Genomic DNA, 14,366 nt, shown 5'->3' with positions numbered 1-14,366 from the left:
AGATATGCAAGAGTGTTACTATTTCCAGTTTTGCGACATTCCTACTTGAACATTTTTAGTATGATTGATTGTCATTGAACCTGATATGCCACAATGTTACTGTTTCCTGTTTTTGTTAAGATGTTTTTACATTTGGTTTATGGTTAGAACATCAGGAAAATTGTCAGATTCCATACTCTAATTGTTGCCTGGTGAAGGAGTTTTAAATTCTCATGCCAGTGTATATTGAGGCTTATTAGAGCAACTTGTTCAGAATGTTTGGTTAATACAACTCAGTGTGTGCAGTAGTTTATGGGTTCTGTTGGTATTTAAAGCAAGTGTAATGTGTGTGAGACTTGGTAATATTTGGCATATCTTCCCTGATTCTCCTGTTTATTTATCCATACAATCCATCTAGCTTTCCAGAATTCCAATAATTTGCTCAGCTCTGTAAGGTGAATTGTTTGGCATACCATTTTTCAGTATATAAGGTTTATGCTCACAGGCGCTTTGTGGAGTTGTTGTTAACTACTTACTCCCTAAGCTTAGTATCATTTCTTTGTAGGTTTTAACTTTTATTATATGAGCTGTAGTGATTGATGTTTGCTTTAAAAATGCTGTTGGACATTTTGCAGGTAGACTCTGAAGGGTGCCCAAATCGGAAGTGCAGCTCTTGTTAGATATTGACATATTTCCGGCTTTTACTTCCCTTTTTATTGTGGGTTTCCTCACTTCTAAAGATTATGGCTCCCAAGACAAGTGTTCAGCTTATTTCCTACTCACAAGAGATTGTAGATGAAGAGCCAATCAATGTATCCTCAAATTGTCTTCCAATCAAGGCTTGTAAATTTGAACCTGCTGGGCATTCTTTTCACACTGCTGCTCTTAGGCTCAGTGGTTTTTTTGAGGAAGAAGATGCAGATGGTGGTGAGCAGAATGTGTCCAATGATAAGGAACAGGAATATGTGCCATGATGCCATCATCAGAGTCATATAGCACTCAAGGTAAAAAAAAATCCGGTGCTGAGGGTAAGCAACAGGATCACTATGCATTGCTGGGCTTGAGCCATTTAAGGTACCTTGCTACTGAGGAGCAGATAAGAAAGAGCTACCGTGAGACTGCTTTAAAACACCATCCTGACAAACAGGCTGCTCTTCTTCTTGCTGAGGAAACTGAAACTGCAAAACAAGCAAAGAAGGATGAAATAGAGAACCACTTCAAGGCCATTCAAGAAGCATATGAGATGTTAATTGACCCTGCGAGGAGAAGAATTTATGATTCCACAGATGAGTTCGATGATGAAATCCCTACGGATTGTGCCCCAAGGGATTTCTTCAAGGTATTTGGTCCTGTTTTTATGAGGAATGGGCGGTGGTCAGTTAACCAACCTATACCTTCTTTAGGTGATGAGAGTACTGCATTAAAAGAAGTGGATAGTTTTTATAATTTTTGGTACAGCTTCAAAAGCTGGAGAGAGTTCCCAAATGAAGATGAATTTGATCTTGAGCAAGCTGAATCTCGTGACCATAAGAGGTGGATGGAAAGGCAGAATGCAAAGCTTACAGAGAAGGCTAGAAAGGAGGATTATGCACGGATACGTGCTCTTGTTGACAATGCCTATAAAAGAGACCCTAGAATCCAGAAAAGAAGGGAGGAGGAAAAGGCCGAGAAGCAGAGGAAAAAGGAGGCCAAGTATCTGGCAAAGAAGTTGCAGGAGGAAGAGGCAATCAGGATTGCCGAAGAGCAGAGATGCCAGAAGGAGGAAGAGGAAAGACGTGCTGCTGAAGCTGCTTTACATCAGAAGAAGACGAGAGAAAAAGAGAAGAAGCTATTGCGCAAGGAGCGTACCCGTTTTCGTACACTATCAGGGCCTGTTTTGTCCCAGCATTTGCTTGATGTTACCAAGGATGATGTGGAAAGTCTTTGCTTGTCACTTGAAATTGAGCAGTTGAGGAATTTGTGTGAAAAAATAGAGGCAAAAGAAGGGCTAGAGAAAGCAAAACTCCTTAAAGAGGCACTTGGGTGTAACCATAACTTGAAGGAGGATCAGAAACAAGATAAGACCCCAAAAGAAAACGGCTCTGTTGCGGTTAATGGAAGTGTTATATTAAGCGGCAGCGAGAAAAAGGAGAAGCCTTGGGGCAGAGAAGGGATTGAGATGTTGAGAAAAGGGGTGCAGAAATATCCCAAAGGAACATCTCGGAGGTGGGATGTTATTTCGGAGTACATAGGTACTGGAAGGTCTGTTGAAGATATTCTAAAGGCAACCAAAACTGTTCTTCTCCAGAAGCCCGACAATGCAAAAGCTTTTGACTCATTCCTTGAAAAGAGAAAGCCAGCACAGTCCATTGCGGCACCCCTTACAACTAGAAAGGAAACCGAAGGGGTGTCTACCAGTAACGGGCTTGATGGCAATGATGCTAAGACGGCTAATGCAAAGGAGTCTTCCAGCCAAGGCTCGAACCCAAAAAAATTAGATGATGTGATTGGCGACGATGGGGCTTCTTTGAGTTCGGATCAAGATGTGTGGTCTGCTGTCCAGGAAAGGGCTCTTGTGCAAGCTCTAAAAACATTCCCAAAGGAAACTAGTCAACGTTGGGAACGAGTCGCAGCTGCAATTCCTGGGAAGAATGTGAATCAGTGCAAGAAGAAGTTTGCATTGCTGAAGGAAAACTTCAGAAACAAGAAAAACGTGGTTTAGCTTATTGTGTTCGACTCTGATAATGCAGCAAAGGTGAAAATGCAATTTGAGAAGATTGTCTGGTTGTTTAAATTCAGTACTTTTGAGATAGTAATAGCTTCAGCTACATTATACTCTGGAGAGCAGTTTCCCCCCTGGTTTGATCGTCCGTGTCAGTTATCCTATACAGATCATATATCGAATAGTTTTTTGCAGTTAGAGTCATTAATGGATATATAGGAGGCGATTCTCATCTTGACGCACTCAGTGTCAGAGGTACTGATGATTATTGTAATCTTCTGATATTCTTTTGTTATCCTAATTTTAAATATTGTCTTTAATGTTACCGCACTTGAAGCTTTGTAGGGTGAGAAGGAGCAGAGGAAGGTGACTTTTTTGTAGCATTCTGAAGATGCCTGAAGAATACTTAACATCTTTTGTGGGTAATTTTTTGTCTTGAAAGTATGAAGATATCTCCTTAGCGCCTATATAGGAATGAAAAACATGAATAAAGTGGGATTAGAAATTGTTTCCCATTCATTAATTATGATTCTACATTTTCTTTTTACATTTTTGGTGAGTGGTATATTTTGACCTTGATTAGTGTGCATAAGATATGAATTGCCAAGTTTATTTTCTTCCAAAATTTTGATTTTCCCAGCATAATTGGGAAGGCTCATATGACAAGTTTTGCATGGGTATGCCATGTCTGGGTGTGAACACTGAATTTTTGAGTTTTATCAATGAAATTTTAAGTGTTCTGCGTGGGTAGAGAATGTACATATTAGAAAACATTGTCCGTTTCATGAAGCGATAAATCTTCCCTATGAACATTACACATCTAGGACATAATATCACTTTAATTGACACCTGTTTGAAGGAACCCTTTAATCTTTCTAGGAAACTTCTAAGCTTTCATATCAAACTCCAATTAACAAGCTGATCGCCAACTTGTGATATTATTGCGGACATTGGGGATCAGCTTGTTAATTGGAGTTTGATATGGAAGCTTAGAAGTTTCTTGAAAATATTAAAAGGTTCCTTCAAACAGGTGTCAATTAAAGTGATATTATGTCCTAGATGTGTAATGTTCATAGGGAGATTTATCGCTTCACCTTTGGGAGTGTCTCGACTAGGAGTATCTTGAAAAGCTCCTTTGGGAGTGTCTCGACCCTAGGAAACTTAGGAGTATCTTGAAAAGCCATCAGATAAAAGCTCAGAATGGAGAGGCATACCTTGGAATACTTGGTTTTACTATCATTTTATGGAAATTTTGGAAAGAGAAGAAATAAGGTGGTTGATGACATTGAGAACAATGTTTATAATAACATATATATACCAAGCATAAGCATTCTAGTATATGCCTCATGTAATGTTCACGAGGCTTTCTAGTGGACTTGCCACAAATCTTAGTCATTTCACAAAGCATACAATAAAATACAAATTCAACAATCACACAAGAAGAAACAGCCCAAACAGTACAAGGGGTTAAGACCAACATGTAGATGAGAGTCGATTTTTCTAGACCTAGTGGCTTGATTTATTATGTTAGATGTTGGATTGAAACCTAAATTATGTGTATCATGTTGATTTGACTATGGTTCCATTTGGCAAGGGCTTTTGTGGCTATTTTAGCCATAAAAGACAAAACATGCTATTTTTGTCACAACAAACAAAACATCACATCTAATCCATAATCATTACATTCTTCTTTCACAAAAAAAAGTTCAAAAAGTCAAAAATTCAAAAAGTCTTCAAATCAAGTTTTTTAGTTCAGGTTAAAACAGTTAAAAAAGTCAACTTACCTCCAGATGGAGACTATGTTTTAGTCAAGTTTTTTTTGAAGTCATTATCTTACCACTTTTTACCTGTATAGTTATGATTGATATCTTTATTTGGAGGTAATTATTATGCAATTAATGAAAACAAGTTATGTAATCTACAAATATAAAAGGCTAAAAAAAAAGTGATATCACTTTTTTGTACTTAATTTTTTAAAATTATCACAAGGTTAAAAGTGAAAAAATTAAAGTAAATGGTCTTTTGAAAATGTAAAAAATGTTTTAAAATTAATGATTTTTTTTTTTTGAAATTAATGAAGATTAAAAAGTGCATTATTATGATTATCATCTTGTGACCAAGTCACTTTTTAGCAACATATTTTTTTTAATGTATTTATGGCCAAAATCAACATCGTCATCATCAGGATCAAGCCAGGGTAATACCAACAAACAAAAAAAAGGAGACAGTTGATGCAAATCTACAATTTCAAAAAAGAAAAGAAAAAAACAAGAACAAAACCACCACAAGTCAACATGATTAATGTATATTCCTTCTAGAAGTTGTGATTTCTCTGGTTGTTCATGGAGCGCATGAGAGACTTTATATAAAATTTTGATCTAGAACAATGTAGTAGTTTTGGATTCTATCACAGTCAACCATATTTTTAAGATTATCATTGTTATATTATTTTGATACAAAATTATATATATATTTTTTGTTTGTAAATCACTTTGCTCATATGTTTATGGACTTCATTCACATTTCATGATGTGAATCGGATTTACAAATTAAAGCTTAGGCTTGTTTGAATTATGGAAAGTTCTATCACCTTATTTTATGTTACAATTATGATATTTGTGACCCTTAGTTATACCTAAGGTGTTCAATATTATTACTGATGATTTATAATCACGATAATATGGGTAAAATATAAATTTCAACATAAAAGATGATGATATCATTTTTCAATATATTTGATGCAACACATACTAAGTGGGTCGGTTATATTTTTTTTCCAATTACTTAACAAAGTAAGTCAATATATCTCACTCATAAAAATTTTCTTTGCGTAATTGGTTTGGATTATTATATAACCAATATCACATAGTGATTGACGGCTACCCCATTCTGTCCGGATGCAATTGCAACACAAAATTTGATTAATTAAGTATAAAACATTGGAGAAATCACTACTTTTATATTTAACAATAGTAACTCAACAAAGTTATACAGAAGATATAGAAACAAAATCATTTTTTTTTGTTTTCACTAAGAAGAATCATAAGGCTCCCCCAACCAAAACCTCTCTCCCCAAATAAAAAAAAAAAAAAAACAAATACAAACTTAAAGAATCAAGAAGACACTGGCCTATTCTAGAATTTTTCCTATCTCATTCTAAATGTTTTTCTCGCTCAGTGATTTTCTTCAATTAAAAAAAAAAGTATAGACTACAATACAAAAGAAAAATAAATTTAAATAAAACTTAAAATTTATTATTGAAATTACACTAACCCATGAACCCCTTTTTGTTTCTCTCTTTTCCTTCCTCCATGCTTCCAACTTCCTCACTTCTTCCCCTAAATCACTCCACACAATCCCCCACAAAAAATTAAAAATAACACCATACCATAACCAACTCACCACAATATCAAGAAAAAATCAAAACCAAAATCACACCCAAGAGTAAATAAGTAAACTCTAAAACTCCTAAATTAAACCAAAACAACATATCATAAATAAAAGGACTAATTGATCTAGAAGAAAACATCTAAAACTAAATGAAGTAACATTTTCTGAAAATAACCCTTTATAAAGTGTTTGGAATCACATAAAAAAGTCATATTATCTTTAGTAATTTTTTATTTACAAGTATATCAAAAAAATAAAAATAAAAATTCTATTCACCTCAAGTAAATCAATTCTATTTTTTTTTTGAAAAGTTATATAAAAAAATTTTAAAAGTCAAAGTAAGCAAAAAAAAAAATCATTATTTTATTTATATTGTTTTTTTAATAATTATTTAATTTTTTGATGTCTTTAAAAGGCTAAATTTTTATAAAAAAAAATAAAAATAAAAAGAAAATAACTTAAAGACGAAAATAAATCAAAAACAAAATCAAGCAAACCCCAACAAACATCCAATTAGCATAGGCAACGCGAGACATGTAAAGTTGTTTTAAAAAGATGGTTAAAAGTTAATTTTTTAATTTTTAATTTTTTTTTAAATATGTTAAAAATATGAGAAGTAATATAACCTAAATTAATTTAAAAATTGAGAACCAACTATTAACCCACTTTTCAAAGAATCTCCGGTCATCCTCCCGATCGACTGATAGTTTGATCAAATCCCAAATCACTCTATTGGAACGAGCGATATCAAATCAAGCTTTTTTTTTAATCAAATTTAAATGAAATTTGATGAAAATTTTCAATAAAACATTGGATATGCTCTAATAAATTATTTAAATTTATTTTTATACTATCAAAATAGTTTCTTTTTTTTAACTATTTATTTTTATTAGTTAAATATAACTAATAAAAAAATGTACAATTTAACTTCTTTTTTTCTAATAAAAATCTCCTTCAATCCTTATCATTGTCCATGACTAACCTTTTTTCCCAACCCATTTCCACCCCTCTATCTATTTTTTCTGTCCACCATTGTTACTCTTCTCATTTTTGCATCTTACCGATGCCGTTCTCATTCATTTTTTAATGGATAAATTATAAATACACCTTTTGAGATTTACTTAAATTATGAATTGCCCCCTGTAAATAAAAAAATTACAAATACTTCTCTGTCAGAATTTTTTATTTAACAGAATTAATTGAAAAAGTATAATTTCTAACTGTTCACCTATACAATAATAAAATTATCCGAATTATTAATTGAAATAAAATTTTAACATTATTAAAAATGTTGATTAACTTGATAATTTATTAATAAAATGATTTATTTGTTATGAAATTAGAAACTTTAGGGGGTGGGATGTAATTTTTAAAACCTTGGGGAGAATCTATAATTTCATTAAACCTCAAGAGAGGTGCAGGTAATTTTTCCTTTTTTAATCCATAGCTAATCTAGCATCACTGATTAAAAAAAATTTATTTATATTTTGCTAGCTAAAATTTATATAAAATTAAAATTTGAGATTCCCTTTCTGTAAAATTTCAATGGTAAATAAGTAAATTTCAAAATTCCGAAATTAAACCAAAATAACATAACCATAAATGAAGCAACATTTTGGGAAATGAAACAACATTTCCAAAGAAGAAGAAAACATCCAAAACTAAATGAAGCAACATTTTCTGAAATGGAAATTAAATTTTTTTTTTCAAATAAGAATACATAAAAAAAAATAATTTTAAAAAAATTAAATTCCAATATTTGTTGGAAGCACAGTGCATAATTCTCTTCTCATTCACAGACTGTTCTAAATGAAGCAAAATCGCACCCACTGGTAAATAAGCAAACTCTAAAACTCCCAAATTAAACCAAAACAACATATCATAAATAAAAGGACTAATTGATTTAGAAGAAAACATCCAAAACTAAATGAAGCAACATTTTCTGAAATGGAAATTTTAATTTTTTTTCCAAATAAGAATACATAAAAAATAAAAAATTAATTTAAAAAAAATTAAATTCCAATATTTATTGGAAGCACAGTGCATAATTCTCTTCTCATTCATAGAGCGTTCTAAATGAAGCAAAATCGCACCCACGGGTAAATAAGTAAACTCGAAAACTCCCAAATTAAACCAAAACAACATATCATAAATAAAATAACTAATTGATTTAGAAGAAAACATCCAAAACTAAATAAAGCAACATTTTCTGAAAATAACCCTTTGTAAAGTGTTTGGAATCACAAAAAAAAAATCATATTATCTTTAGTAATTTTTTATTTAGAAGTATGTCAAAAAAAAAAAAAAAAATTCTATCCACCTCAAGTAAACGAATTCAAATATTTTTTTTTGAAAAGTTATATAAAAAAATTTTAAAAGTCAAAATACGCAAAAAAAAAAAAATCATTATTTTATTTATATTGTTTTTTTTAATAATTATTTAATTTTTTGATGTCTTTAAAAGGCTGAATTTTTATAAAAAAAAATAAAAAAAAAAGAAAATAACTTAAAGACGAAAATAAATCAAAAACAAAATCAAGCAAACCCCAACAAACATCCAATTAGCATAGGCAACGCGAGACAGGTAAAGTTGTTTTAAAAAGATGGTTAAAAGTTAATTTTTTTATTTTAAATTTATAGCGATCCCGGGTTTACCCTTGTTGAACAGTGATCCGGACATGTGTCCGTGGATGTTGGTAGTTGTTTATTATCTTGTTTGCATCTTTTTTACTTTGTATATTGAGTTATGGGATGTGTTGGGCAGGTTTGTTATAGGTTGGTTGTGTTTGGGAGCCTAGTGTTGCTGCCCAGATTTTTGGACCTTCGCTCGAGCGAGGAGTTTGTCGCTCAAGCGAGAGTGAGGTTCGTGTCTGGTGGGTCGAGCCAGGGTGGCTTCGCTCGAGCGAGTGTTGCGTCTGGTTCTGGACCTGAGAGTTGCCTTTCTTGGCTCGAGCGAGCTTTTCTTGGCTCGAGCGGTCTGGGTTTTTCTTCGCTCGATCAAGAACTTCTTGGCTCGAGCGAGAGTTTCTGTGTCTGGTCGCTCGAGCGACCAAGGCTTCGCTCGAGCGAGCGTGTTTTATATCAGCGGACAGTAGCGTTTTGAACATCACTTTTTCATCTTCTTTTTTTTGATTAAACCTAGATTCGAGACTCTCTCTCTCTACACTTATATTCTCTCTAAGAATTGATCTCCCTAGAGTGTGAATCTAGCCTAGGGTCTTTGTTAAAAAGATAGAGGGCACTGAGAGCTTTGTTTTAATCTGAAAAAAGTTTGGATTTGGAGCAAGTTGATCTTCGAGTCTTCATCTCCTTTTTGGCTTAAACTTCGAGGTAGGGATACCCTACTCCTCTCTATGGATTTTGTCTTTAAATTTTGGTATTTTGAGATGTTGGGCTTGGCTTGGTAATTTTGTGAAAGTTTGGGGCTTTTGTGCAATTTTACAAAAATTGGGGTTTTATTCATAATAAACCTAGATGCATGTTTGGCATAGAGAAATGGAATAAATTTTGAATCATTGATGAAAATGGGACCTAAGGGTTGAAATGGTAATTATGGATAACGACCTAATTACATTGTTTAATTAATTGGGATAATTAATTGTGAGAAATGAGGAAATGAAATGTTGATTGAATATCCATTATGCATTTATTTTCTGTTTAGAAATAACTGCTTTGGGCTATCGGTGGAGGATAGTCGTGATTGTTGTAGACAATGCATGATGATTAGGCAAACTGAAACTAATCAATGAAATATGTCATGGAACTTGACGGTTGATAGAATACATTAACTGTATGTATTGGGTGATTGTATATAGAACCAATGTGTTTATATACGTTATGTGTAGAGGAGGAGATAGGGGATGTACTCCGCGGTTTAGGGGAAGATAGGGGATGTACCTCTAAACCGGATAGTGTTGGGAGAAGATAGGGGATGAACTCCGTAGATACAGCTCATATGCTTGTCTAGAGAAGTGAAGATAGAGCTTATATGCTTATCTTGGTACAGTGTGGATACAGCTTATATGCTTATCTGTGAATGTGAGATATTGTTGTTATACATATCTGTTGAGAATGTGGATATAGCTTATATGCTTATCTGAATGTGGGATATAGTTTTTATACATATCTGTGGAAATGATGATAGAGCTAGCATGCTTATCTGTTGAAAAAGGGAAAATGAAAGGTAACTTAGACTCATAAGTTGTATGACATAAATGTGTAATTTATGTGAATGTATCTGTGTTAGCCATCTATCAATTGCTAATCTTTTAGTCATTGTTCATGGTTGGTTTAGTATATTTCTACTGGGCTGTGGCTCACCCTATATGGGAATATCATTTTCAGGTGCAGGTAGCATGCCACCTCCAAGGACATAGCTGGGAGGCTAGAGGCGGACATACTTTTGTCGCTTAACTTTTGATGTATTACATGTAACTTCAAGCCAAGGGCTTAATGTGTAAACGAGTTAGTACTCTTTTGTTGTAACCAAGTGTTAACTTGGAAAGCTGTAAGCCCGTAGGGCATTTTGTTTTGATGTTAACATGAAATACTTATGTAATGGAACTTTGATGAATAAAAGAATGTGGTTAGTTTATATGTAAATGCATGTCTTATCTGATGGGTTTAATGTTGTTATTTTGAGGGCGTTACAAAATTTTTTTAAATATGTAAAAAATATGAGAAGTAATATAACATAAATTAATTTAAAAATTGAGAACCAACTATTAACCCACTTTTCAAAGAATCTCCGGTCGTCCTCTCGATCGATCGATAGCTTGATCAAATCCCAAATCACTCCATTGGAACGCGCGAGATCAAACCAAGCTTTTTTTTATAATCAAATTTAAATGAAATTTGATGAAAATATTGAATAAAACATTGGATATGCTCTAATAAATTATTTAAATTTATTTTTATACTATCAAAATGGTTTCTTTTTTTAACTATTTATTTTTGTTAGTTAAATATAACTAATAAAAAAGTGTACAATTTAACTTCTTTTTTTCTAATAAAAATCACCTCCAATCCTTATCATTGTCCATGACTAACCTTTTTTCCCAACCCATTTCCACCCCTCTATCTATTTTTTCTGTCCACCATTGTTACTCTTCTCATTTTTGCATCTTACTGACACGATTTTCATTCATTTTTTAATGGGCAAATTACAAATACACCTCTTGAAATTTACTTAAATTATGAATCACCCCCCGCAATTTGAAAAATTACAAATATCTCTCCGTCAGAATTTTTTATTTAGTAGAATTAATTGAAAAAGTGTAATTTCTAACTATTCACCTATACAATAATAAAATTATCTGAATTATTAATTAAAATGAATTTTAACATTATTAAAAATGTTGATTAACTTGATGATTTATTAATAAAATGATCCATTTGTTATGAAATTAAAATTTTAGGGGGGCGAGATGTAATTTTTAAAACCTTGGGGAGAATCTATAATTTCATTAAATTTCAAGAGAGCTGTAGGTAATTTTTCCTTTTTTAATCCATAGCTAATCTAGCATCACTGATAAAAAAAAATTATTAAAATTATTTATATTTTGCTAGCTAAAATTTATATAAAATTAAAATTTGAGATTCCCTTTCTATAAAATTTTAATGGTAAATAAGTAAAATTTAAAATTCTTAAATTAAACCAAAATAATATAACCATAAATGAAGCAACATTTTGGGAAATGAAGCAACATTTCCAAAGAAGAAGAAAACATCGAAAAATTAAACTTCAATATTTATTGGAAGCCCAGTGCATAATTCTCTTCTCATTCACGAGCGTTCTGTCTAATTATTCCCGCACCCCAACTCTCTCTTTCTCTCTCTCTCTCCCTGAAAAATTCCACTACCTTCAATACGTATTCAACCTTTCACATTTTGTTTTTTATTTGTGTTTCCATTCTATCACTCATCACTGACATGCCTATGTGGCAATTGTTGTTGTGGGCGTCCTCTGTCATTTCTGGTATCGAACTCACAGTAGTGCTCTTTTCCAACCGCAACAATGGCGAACAGAGAACTATGAGTTCGGCCGACGAGTCTACAGCAATGGGTCCTCTACCAAACGTTGATCTCCACTTCTCCAACAATGGTGAACAGAGATGTAATAACCCGACTCTCATATGTGTTTCTGGTATAATTTTAGTCCCCTATTCTGTGAATTTAAATGTTTATTGTGGAACTTTATGTGAAATTAAGTTTAATTAATTGAATCCTACGATTAGGGATGCATATTTGTTTGATAAGAAAAATATCTATCATAATTACAGTGTTTGGATCAGAAATTGAGAGCCTTAGAGGCTTGATAATCTAAAATTGATTTTACAGTTGGGACCGGCATGATTTTTAAGTCATAATATGATTTTCTGTAAAATTTCAATTTGGAATGATTAAACTGATTAAATTTTGTTCTTATCCACATTTTATATATATCTATACATATATCTCTATGCTCTTTACCTATTTGATCTAGAGCCACTATTCAAAACATCTTCTAAGGGTGAGAACAAAAGAAGAAGAGGGTTTGAGAGGAAGAAGAAAAGTTTATCAAGAAGAAGGTTGGGAAATTTGGAGAGGGTTATGGAGATTTGACTTCAAGGTATGTTACTTCATTTTAAATGACTTCCCTTCTTGATTTGTGCAAGAATTTCGTTATTATGGAAGTTGGGGTTTACATATGGGTCAATCATATGTTAAGTGATTAAGTGGGTTATCGTTTCTTGTGTTGGATTGATTTAGAGTTGTGTGGACCTATCTTGTGAAAATTTACACCCCATGTCTATAATTTTCATGCTTGAACTCAATTATAAGAGCCATGTATAAATGAAGGTATAGATGTGTGAGGAAATGAGAACTATTATGGAATTGAATTATGTTTATGAGTGTCAAGGAAGTAAAGATCTTTCAAATTCATCTTATATGTGTTTGTGAGCCTTATTTACATGTAATTGAGCCATATTCTTCTGTTAAATTTACTTGTTTTTGAGCTTTATTATATGTTCACCAAGATGAGGGTTGCTTGAATTTTGGACTGCACAAACAGGCAGAATCGCTGCACGTGCGGGCCTCACACGTGCTGGGCTTATAGCTGCACATGCGGAAAACAGGGGAAAATTTGACGGAAAACACTGGAAAAAAAGCACGTACGGGACCTTTCTGCCGCACATGCGGGAGCCACTGCCGCACGTGTGGCCTAAGCTGAGAAATTTCGCCTGCTCTGTTTTACGTGTTCGTCCTTCGGATATTTTTAAAATCTGTGTTTGACGTCCTTAAGATGCCTGTAAATTTGTTCGAAGTAAAATGAAACAAGAAAATAACTTAACACTCATAAACAACCCTATGGCCATTCTGTGAAAGTTATGAGGCCTATGGCCATTCTGTGAAAGTTATGAGGCCTATGGCCATTCTGCGAAAGTTATGAGACTTATGGCCGTTCTGTGACATATGTGAGGCCTATGGCCAATCTGTGACATCTGGGCCTATGGTCATTCTGTATGATCTGTTAATATGGCAGAAAGTGCTGCAGTGCGAGTCACCTCTAGAATCCGTGCGAGGCACCTCTTGAGTTTATACATGCATGAAAAGGGCTTAATGCCATTCTGTTAAAGGGCTTAATGCCACTCTATTAAAGGGTTTAATGCCACTTTGTTTAAGGGCTCAGTGCCACTCTGTTCAAGGGCGTAAAGCCATTCTGTTTAAAGACTGGGCCCAAGGCCGTTCTGGAAACAATTACAGGATAAAATTAACTACATGTATTTTGCATTATATACGCATTGTAATTCAAATTAATCATCGAATTATTAAATTACTATTATTCACTGAGTTTGGCTCACTTTATGTTATGTCTATTTCTGTAGGCACTCCACCTGGAAGTCAGCCTTAACCCTCGATGCTCGTCTCTCTCTTGTCAACCTTCGTGAGTCCAGACATTTGGATGTAGCCTGCCCATTTTTATGGAGTTTTACTAAGTTTTTTAGCTTGTACGCTGATTGTCTATCATATGTTTCCAATGTTTTTGTTATACACCCAGACAAAGGGTGGTGTTTGTATAAGTGTATGTAAATATTTACCATTTGATGCACTGTTTGTGATCCTGACATGATAGTGGTCGCTCAATGGATGTAGTTTCTTTTTATTTCATGTTATTTTATATTATGTGATGCTTCCGTTCAGGCCCCATATGCTATGTACAATACGGTAAGTGTCCGTTTCTGAATAGGTCATGCCCAAACTTTTAGGGGCGAGTTTGGGGTGTGACAAGAGAACTATGCGTTCGGTTGACGAG

General features: G+C 33.3%; 2 pseudogenes across 1 annotated transcript; one reads left to right on the top strand and one right to left on the bottom strand.

Annotated features, from left to right (window-relative positions):
* The window catches only part of LOC114256761 (mannosyl-oligosaccharide glucosidase GCS1-like), a 357,500-nt pseudogene that overhangs the window by 94,645 nt on the left and 248,489 nt on the right, over nucleotides 1-14,366 (bottom strand).
* On the top strand, nucleotides 691-3,305 carry LOC145804754 (uncharacterized; annotated as a pseudogene). The gene is made up of 2 exons (XR_014347130.1): nucleotides 691-2,935; nucleotides 3,026-3,305. The product of XR_014347130.1 is annotated as an uncharacterized LOC145804754 (transcript).

This window comes from Camellia sinensis, chromosome 12 (genome assembly GCF_055761805.1).
Source record: "Camellia sinensis isolate YWXY chromosome 12, ASM5576180v1, whole genome shotgun sequence".
In the NCBI taxonomy this organism is placed as follows: Eukaryota; Viridiplantae; Streptophyta; class Magnoliopsida; order Ericales; family Theaceae; genus Camellia; species Camellia sinensis.
Note: the sequence above shows the minus strand (reverse complement) of the source record. Positions and strands in the feature narration are given on the sequence as shown.